Source organism: Meleagris gallopavo, chromosome 16 (assembly GCF_000146605.3).
Source record: "Meleagris gallopavo isolate NT-WF06-2002-E0010 breed Aviagen turkey brand Nicholas breeding stock chromosome 16, Turkey_5.1, whole genome shotgun sequence".
Taxonomy (NCBI): domain Eukaryota; kingdom Metazoa; phylum Chordata; class Aves; order Galliformes; family Phasianidae; genus Meleagris; species Meleagris gallopavo.
In genome coordinates, this window is record NC_015026.2 from 4,682,294 (window position 1) to 4,690,612 (window position 8,319).

The 8,319-nt window shown below is 39.5% G+C and overlaps 1 long non-coding RNA gene across 4 annotated transcripts; it reads right to left on the minus strand.

The window, feature by feature from the left end:
- Positions 1–861: 861 nt before the first annotated feature.
- On the minus strand, positions 862–8,313 carry LOC104913376. 4 transcript variants are annotated; one of them, XR_795340.2, is made up of 4 exons: positions 7,015–8,313; positions 5,085–5,151; positions 2,415–2,612; positions 862–1,111 (listed from the first exon to the last, which is right to left on the minus strand). It is a non-coding gene; the product is annotated as an uncharacterized LOC104913376 (long non-coding RNA). The 4 variants fall into 4 exon arrangements; XR_002120152.1 differs by having other exon boundaries at positions 5,085–6,881; XR_002120153.1 differs by having other exon boundaries at positions 6,324–8,313.
- Between the last annotated feature and the right edge of the window lie 6 nt (positions 8,314–8,319).

Below are 8,319 nucleotides of genomic sequence, written 5' to 3' on the forward strand. Positions count from 1 at the left end.
AAATTTTACAATATTCTGACAAAGTAAGCTCTACATTGCTTAACATCTTGAACCGGTACAAAACAACCTTTATAAACGAAGCAGCATTTATAATGCTTCATATATAAAAACAATACATATTTTTTAAAGTTTATTACATATCTATGTAGATATGCTTGCTGGAAAAGCTAGGTCTGTTGTAGACCAAATGCTACAAATGAAGACTTGTGGCTTACCAGTTTCTTTTCTATATTTTCTTGGAAAATGTTTCTAGTTAGAGTTTAAATATAAAATGTAAATGCTGTACAGATATGTATTGATATAAGCATTACTTGGTGTACACAAGTGATTTGCATGACAAATACTCTGTATCAATCACTGTTAAAAATGTAATGTTCTGTGTAAATCCACTGCAATATTAATGTTGTCATTTATCATTAAGACCTTTTGCTTAAACCTGGACATTCTCAAAAATAAAGCGTGAAACTATATGCTATTGTAGAGCTCCTCATTTAGCAGAGGTCAGATTTGCTAGACATTTTGTGTAGACATTGAGTCAATTTTATAGCATAGATGATAATTGCTCCTGTAAGCACCCTTCTTAACAAAGCAGACAACTTAGTCAGATGAACTGTAGTTAAGTTCCCTGCTCATCTGCAGTAAGAGCAGTCATTCCTGTTGAACAGCTGCAGTCCAGTGGGAGGTGAGTCCAGAGTCAGACTGGGAACTTCCCAGAGGAGCTCTGCTATGCTCACCTCACAAGCACAGCCAGTGAAGTTCCTGTGTTGCACACAAGACCAGTGGCTGTCCAAAGGGAAAGTGCTAAGGAGAGCTGACAAATGCCTGGCTGCTGCAGAAGGAGGGGGATCTGAGAGATCAAAGTGGCCATTAATTTTTACTTCTTTAATCAATTAAGATTACATTTGTTTGAAGACCTAAAAACCCTGCAATGCCATGAAGGGGAATTACTGATTAAAGAAAAGAATAACGAGGATGCTGATTTTGATAACACTGAGTGGTTGATTTCAGTGGTTAAAGCCTGGATTTGATGTAGAGCTTTTTTAGTACAGCAAGTCTTGTCTTTGTTGGCTCTCTTTATAGTGAGTAGATGGTTTTGATCGGTAGCTTGCATCTGAAAGGAAAAGGGAAGCACTGTCATCCCCTGTTCTGAGATTCAACACGCAACTGGTTCAGCAGTTTTAGGTCACCACAGAGAAATCACAAAGCTGCACACAGCTCGACCTGTGATCCGGGACCGAGCTGACTGAGAAGGCTTCCAAGAGCCTCACAATAAACACGCCTGTATTTCAGTGCTATGCTAACTCACAGTAGAGAACAGGAGGACAAAACTACCTGCTTTAACAGCAAAGGGCAGACAAACGTGAAGGTGTGGACAACATACTTGTTTTATGAATGATCTTGTGGTCAAACTGACCAATAGCCACAAAAGCAGAAGCTTTTAGAAACTTGCTAGAGAGAACACGTAGAAGTGAAAGAAATGAAGTGCTCCTCCCACCAATCTGGATTTTCCTCAAATCACAGACAATCCTGCTTAAGAGATCCCTCTTTCCCCTCTCCCCCTTCCTCTAAAAGACTGACCACCACAAGAAGGAACTAATGAAGAAATACCAACTAAACTTCCTCAACAAAATGCAATTGCTTTACACAGCCCTCTTGCCCTGCTTGTGGGGTACCACTGTCAAATTTCTCAAGGGACATCTCTTTCACTGGCATAGCCCAATTATCTGAATGCCCTGGTGCTGCCGTGAGATGCAAGACTTCCACTTTCCTGCTGCACTTCTACCTGGTTTTGAAAAACCAAGAGTTCGCCATCTGCTGGCCACAAAACTCACAGTGTTAGAGCAGATGTATGCTGTTCCTGTTTTATCGGCTACAGCAGAGATGCTTAAATCAGGATGCTTCTGTCATGAGTATCGTGAAAAAACTGTATTTAGGGCAGTGATATTTTTAAGTCCTCAGTCCAGTCCTTAATTTTTTCTGAGGAAAGGGATACATACACTATCCAAGTTTACACAAGAACTTGTGAACAATCAGCTTCCTTCCCAAATTGTATTTTTAGATTAAAACTTCTGGTTGTCCATATCTGAGAACACAAACATGTTCTTTGATAATCACACTTCATTCAGAAACTATTTCAGTAACAATGTCTGTTTCTGGAATGTGTGCAACTGAATAAAATTGCCATAACCTCATCAAGAACAGCGAGCAGATGTGATTCTAACAATGTGGACCCAATCTCTGTCCTAACACAGATCACCAATATCTTTCCTATCCTCACTTCATCAACCCAATGACACAACCCCCAGGCAGATCACATTCTATAGCTAAGTTAGAAACAATGAAAGAGACGACATGAGAAACACTCAGAAAAGAATTAGGAAAAATTGCTGATGATGCTGGAACCCCTTGCTTACTTGTCACACATTTGATGTGTACCTTCAGGCTTCTTTTTCTTTTTGGCTTTCTTAGGTTTTCTACTTTTTTCCCTCTTCAGTCTTCCTCCATTTCTGTTCTGGTTCATGCTCACTTTTTTCCTGGATTGTTTTCTTTTCCTGGTTCTTTGTTCCTCATTTTTAGGAGGAGGTCCTCAAGAATGATGTACAACCTTCTTGCTACAGAACAGAACACAGACATGAAGGATTTAACCAAGGCTACAACCTGCACAGCAGTCTCCCTACACTGACTATGCCTTTTAATACAGTAGCACACCACTATAATCTCTCCTCTTTTCTAAATTAACCAGCTGCAGATAACAAATACACAGCGATTTATACAGTGCAGCAAGTTAAGGATAATTATGGAAGCTAATACATGCCATCATGAATTTCAGGTAAGACAGAACTGAATTATACAATTAATACCATTCTCCTAGGACAGAAAGAAAAAACTTGGAAGGAAGAAAAATGTAAGTGACAGGAAAGTAACTATAGTCTCCACACATATTAATGTTTACCATTTCCTGATATACAGAAGTAGGTATGCATCCTGGCCAAGGACTGTTGACGTATCTGTTCAGGGAAGCTCGTTACCAAGCGAGTGGTGAGGTGCTGGAAGAGCTGCCCAGAGAGGCTGTGGATGCCCCGTCCCTGGAGGTGTTCAAGGCCAGGTTGGATGGGGCCCTGGGCAGCCTGGTCTAGCATTAAATGGGGAGGCTGGTGGTCCTGCATGAGGCAGGTCTTTGGAACTTGATGACCCTCAAGGTCCCTTCCAACAAAGCCATTCTATGATACCTGAATAATTTTTATACCTGCAAAAGCTGCAAATCTTTTCACTGATACTGATACCATCTTTTTAACACCTTAAAAAAAACAGATATATTAAAGTCAGTTTATGTTTGCTTAAAGGCCTTCTAAACACTGAGATGCCATATAAGGAAATTAATGATTAAAAAAAAAAAAAATGAAGTTGCTAATTTTATACTGAATCCTAAAAAAATGTTGGATCAGAACAAACCAGAAGTAATCGCAGGAAATGCTGTTCCTGAGTGGTTTTGCTAACATTTGGATCAGCAGTTTTTAATTGGAACCTTATCTGGACAAAGTGCCACAAAAGCCCTTCACATCTCATTGTTCAAAAACATCTGCAGTTACAGGGACCCTCAATTGTTTTTTTGGGTTTTTTTGTTTGTTTGTTTGTAAAGCCTTCTTGCTGTTTAACTTATGAGAACAGAGATAAATACTCCCATCACTTCCTCTTTCCACCCTATTCCCACATCTAATAATGCACAATTCTTGTCTGTCACATAGAACAAAGTTAAGATAAGCCAAGCATTTGCTGTGCCAGCAGCCACCAACCCAGCAGAATCCTGTAACAAGCAATAAAAATCCACAGAAAAAGGAAACTGTTGTTTATCACTTAACATTTATGAGACAGAAACACGTCTTGCTTATGAAGAGCATAAGGTACTTCACAGTATTGAGAAACTGATGTTATTCAGAGCAGTCCACATTTTTCTCCAACAACTTCACATAGTAGATCTGAAGAATTCACACTACACTGACTAAAACAATTACACAAATCTCATTTTCACAGGTAAGCAAATGCACTCTCATGCAGAAGAAACCGAAGCTACGTCCAATTACAGCTAAGGGTAAAGTCCCTACAGAGTTATTTAAGAAGCACATTCTCATCTTAGGAACTGCTTTGAAGTTTTAGGTCTAACTGTCCCCACCAGAGGGCTGAGCATTCAAATGTCCCACCTTCAACACAGAATTTCACTGCTGACAACTTTATCGTTAATTAGAACAACAACTCAGATAGGGAAAAAAACCAAAACACAACAGGCGTTGTATCATCAGAGATATGAGTGAGGCTCCCTGAGATCTGCCAAGTTATGACATGACTTTGCAGCACTCTTCAATGTGCTACTTATGATTAAAAAAAAAATACAAATAAAAGCCTCAAAATCAAGAAGAGAATAAGGTTTGTGAACGTAACGAGGGAGACGTGGTGGGAGAAGGCAGAAGAGGGGGACACAAATCCCTAAATTTCCTCTTCAATTCACCTCCAGTGCAATGCCAGTCTCAGAAGAGACGTGTGGTTGTACCCTGCACACCAACACAGCTCCCTTTGTGCTAACAGTGCTCCCATGCCTGATGCAGATCAAGTAACCCCAGGGATGCCACCAGTTTAGCAGCAACTTTTGTTTATTTGTGCAACCTAAGTTCTGTCCCTGTGGAAATTCTTCCTCAACAGTGAGTTTCAGTTCTTTTCATTCTGAATACTCTGACTGCATTTCTTCCAGTACTTCCTTATCTCATTCAAGATCACATAAGAAAATAAGTAAGTCTGAATATGAAATGAGTAAAATCCTACTCCTGGATTACTTCTTGCTCACTTTCCATGTGATTTATCCTTTCTGCTGCCTGCCCAGAAGCACAGTATAACCTGATCCATACTCTCTTGAAGGCTTATTTCCTCCTACTTTGTAGAAGGAAGTAGTAGTATATCAAGGAACTTCCTCAGGAGTTACACTTCTCAGATACTATTTTGTTCCAACTTCTTTTCCTCTGAGTACTGCACCTGGACTCACAGCCATAGATAATTTCAGTAAAAGAAAATATTGCTATCATCTTTACACTTACCTTAGAATTTCAAGATCACTACTGTAGGAATTTTAATTCACCTGGATAGTTGCTTGTAGGAATCTCCCTAAAAACACAAAGATGAAAGGGACAGTAATGCTTTTAAAAACAACACAAAACAAAACAGTCCCCACTGGATATTCTGCACACAGTACCTTCTTTGAACAACACTATTTATGGACTACAGATTGTTATATAATGGCAAATGTTACCCAGAAAACAAGCACTCAGTATACACACATGCACTCCCATGTGTGCTAATGAACACCAGGTGGCATTATCTGCCTCACTTACTGCATTTACCCAGGGTGCAAATAGAGATGGCTGGGACATTTCAATCTGGGCAGTATCTTACAGGCAGAAAGTGGTTTTAAAGCTAATAGTTTACATGAACTTATCAACATAAGAATATGAAATGCAGAGCCAAATTTTGTTGAAACCTGAATGTTGAGCATCCAGTTGCTGCTGTGTCAAACAGATGTGGAGCGGCTGGGCAGCCAGAAGGCTGAAGCCAGCCAGTGCTCTGCTTTACATTTTCCCACTGCAACTGCTGGGGATTACAGGCTCAGTTACCAGTAACAAAATGCTACTAAAACTGAGATGCACAAACATATTCAAGAGGAGAAATAATTCTCTATTCAGCTTATTTTATGCATCATTTTTGGACACATTTCTAAGTCGTGGACCAAATGAGGTCTCTGCAGGGAAAGCATTGAAAAGCAGAGAGAAGACATGAGTTGAGTCTTCAAATACGTAAACACACTAAAGAGAAGGAAGTATAAGAGACCAAACTACAAAAAGGAAGAGTTAGGTTGGACACTGTGAATGAGATTTAAGGGCTGGGTTAGCCACAGTTCATAACAGTCACCTAAGAGCATGAGAACAAGAGAATCTCACTCAGTGATATCTAGAGTATCTTTCTAAAAATTCCTCCCTGTCAAAGGTGCTTCATCAATAGTCTTAACAGTTCTTATTCAGATCCTCTAAACTTGAGTAATAATGCTCTTCTTTTCCTCCCAAACGTGAATTTGACATGAAGAACCTTACATCTTTAGTTCAGTTTGCTGTATTTAAGACAAATTTGTAACCAAAGATGCTGCAATATGTTTTACACAGCTTTTTGATAACTACATAAATAAATCTGATCCTATTTTTCCATTAAAAGATTCCCCACAGCTCACTGTAAGAACAGACTGCATTACGTGTTACTTGTTAATTTCCAACCTTTTAAGTACTTACCAAAACTTAACTGGATTTTATCTCCATTTCAGTGTGAGACTTTCCTGAACAGTAAATACCAGCCTGAGGATGGAAGAACCTTCCTAGCATTCAAAATAAAACAGCTATCTGCATAGCAATAGTAGGGAAAGCAGTAAGTGCTAATGAGTTAGGGTTCTGATGATGAAGATACTGAAGCACACTTAGTATAAAATAACAGCTTTTCTCACAGAACCACCTGAGGCTGCAGTCATCAGTACAACAACAGGAAATTAAAATCTATCAGAAGGTACCAGACAGGACAATATCAGCTACCTAAAAATATTAAAAAAAAAATCCTTGTCAGTAACAAAGTTGCTTCTTCAAAAGCATGAATACATTTAAAAGATGACAAATCTTTTCCAGCTGAGGTAAGAACCTCTTTGTGAAAGCAGCACATCAGATTTGAACTCATGCAGGGATGTTACTGACTTTTTCTCCAGAACTGCTAGCAAGCTGTTCAATGCATTCTGGAGAAACTGACCTCTTACCAGGGAAGTGCCTCAGCCCACAGGAGGTCTAAGATAGAAATAAAACAACCTTAAAAACAAAACAAAAGAAAACACACAGAAAAGAAAACATTTATCATTGTCTTGTTTTTATACTGGTTGATTTTTCCCTTATCAACATAGATATTGTCAGCAGAGAAAAACTCTTCTTCGTATCTGCTTACCAGTTTCATATTCTCCCTGCGTGTCTTTAGAATCCCTTCTCAGAAGTCAGTAACCAAACCATGAAATGTATTCCTGCATCAAAATGAGGTTAAATGAAGTTAAATATTTATTAACATTTTTATTGATTAGTTATAGAATAAAGTTGTACTGCTATACAGAGTTAGAATGGAGTTGAAATGGCTCCTACAGTTGTTCACAGAGACCAAACAAGCAGCTGGGCTCACATGGGTATGCACAGCTGTCACACCACAAAATGAGGAGCATCTCCATCAGCTCAGCCAAGCGAACTGACTGATGGTGGTGACAATATTGAAGAACAGTGTTTTGTAGCTGAGAATTTGCTCTTTTGGAAAGTGTTGTTATGCTCTGTTGTAGTTTCCATGGAAATAAATAGGAGGCATTACTTTCAGAGCAACCTACTTGCTACCTACAACACACCTTTAGCATCTCCAGCTGTACAAGTTCACGGATATTTCTGCACAGAGCACAAATTCTTATGCCCCAAAACTTGGTAGCAAAGTTGATGTTTTGAGAATTTATCCCAGGCTGAGAAAATTCAAAAAGCACACGGCCTCACATTTTGGCCAGGTGAGTTCCCCAGCATTCAGGCAAGCTCAGATTTGTTTCAGTTATGGCCGCTAATGCAGTGTGAACTTCCTGCACAAACCCCCAATTTACTGCTCAACTTGAGACACGAGATGCGAAAAAGGGAAAATTCACAGTACTCAACAAGGCTCTGCAGCACCAAACAGCTCCCTCACAAAAACACCCTGCAGCAGCCAGCACAGCTTTCCCTCCGCCTGCAAGCAAACTCAGCTGAAATCACAGCAATCACCACAAGTCCCTTCTGAAGAAGTTCAACATTCAGCCTCTTTTGCTTTGAGTTCCCAAGAAAGCACTTCTAAGGTGAACTGTTAGAAAAACATCCTGTCTTGGCTTCAAAGCCTGAAGTTACTGTGTCTACTAATGTCAATGCAAATCTTCTTGAAGCACTTTTTCAGTTAAGAGGTGGATCTCTCTCTGATCAACTGCCAAGCAACATTTATAACTTCATAATGATGAAATATGGAAAGCTTCCCAGGGAGCTGGAACTAGCATCTGTGTGTGTTTTTAGTGAGATCAAGCACTTTGATACAGGGTTTTTGCTCCTGCTTCCAGGATTTTACTGCTCAGTTAGAAAGCAAAAGAGGAGCTCACTTATAACGACTTTCAGGCTTCTGACCTGAGAAGCATTGAGATGGAAAAGCATCTATCACTGGACAAAAGAAAAAGGTTGCCAGCCAGTACTTGACCACACGGATTTT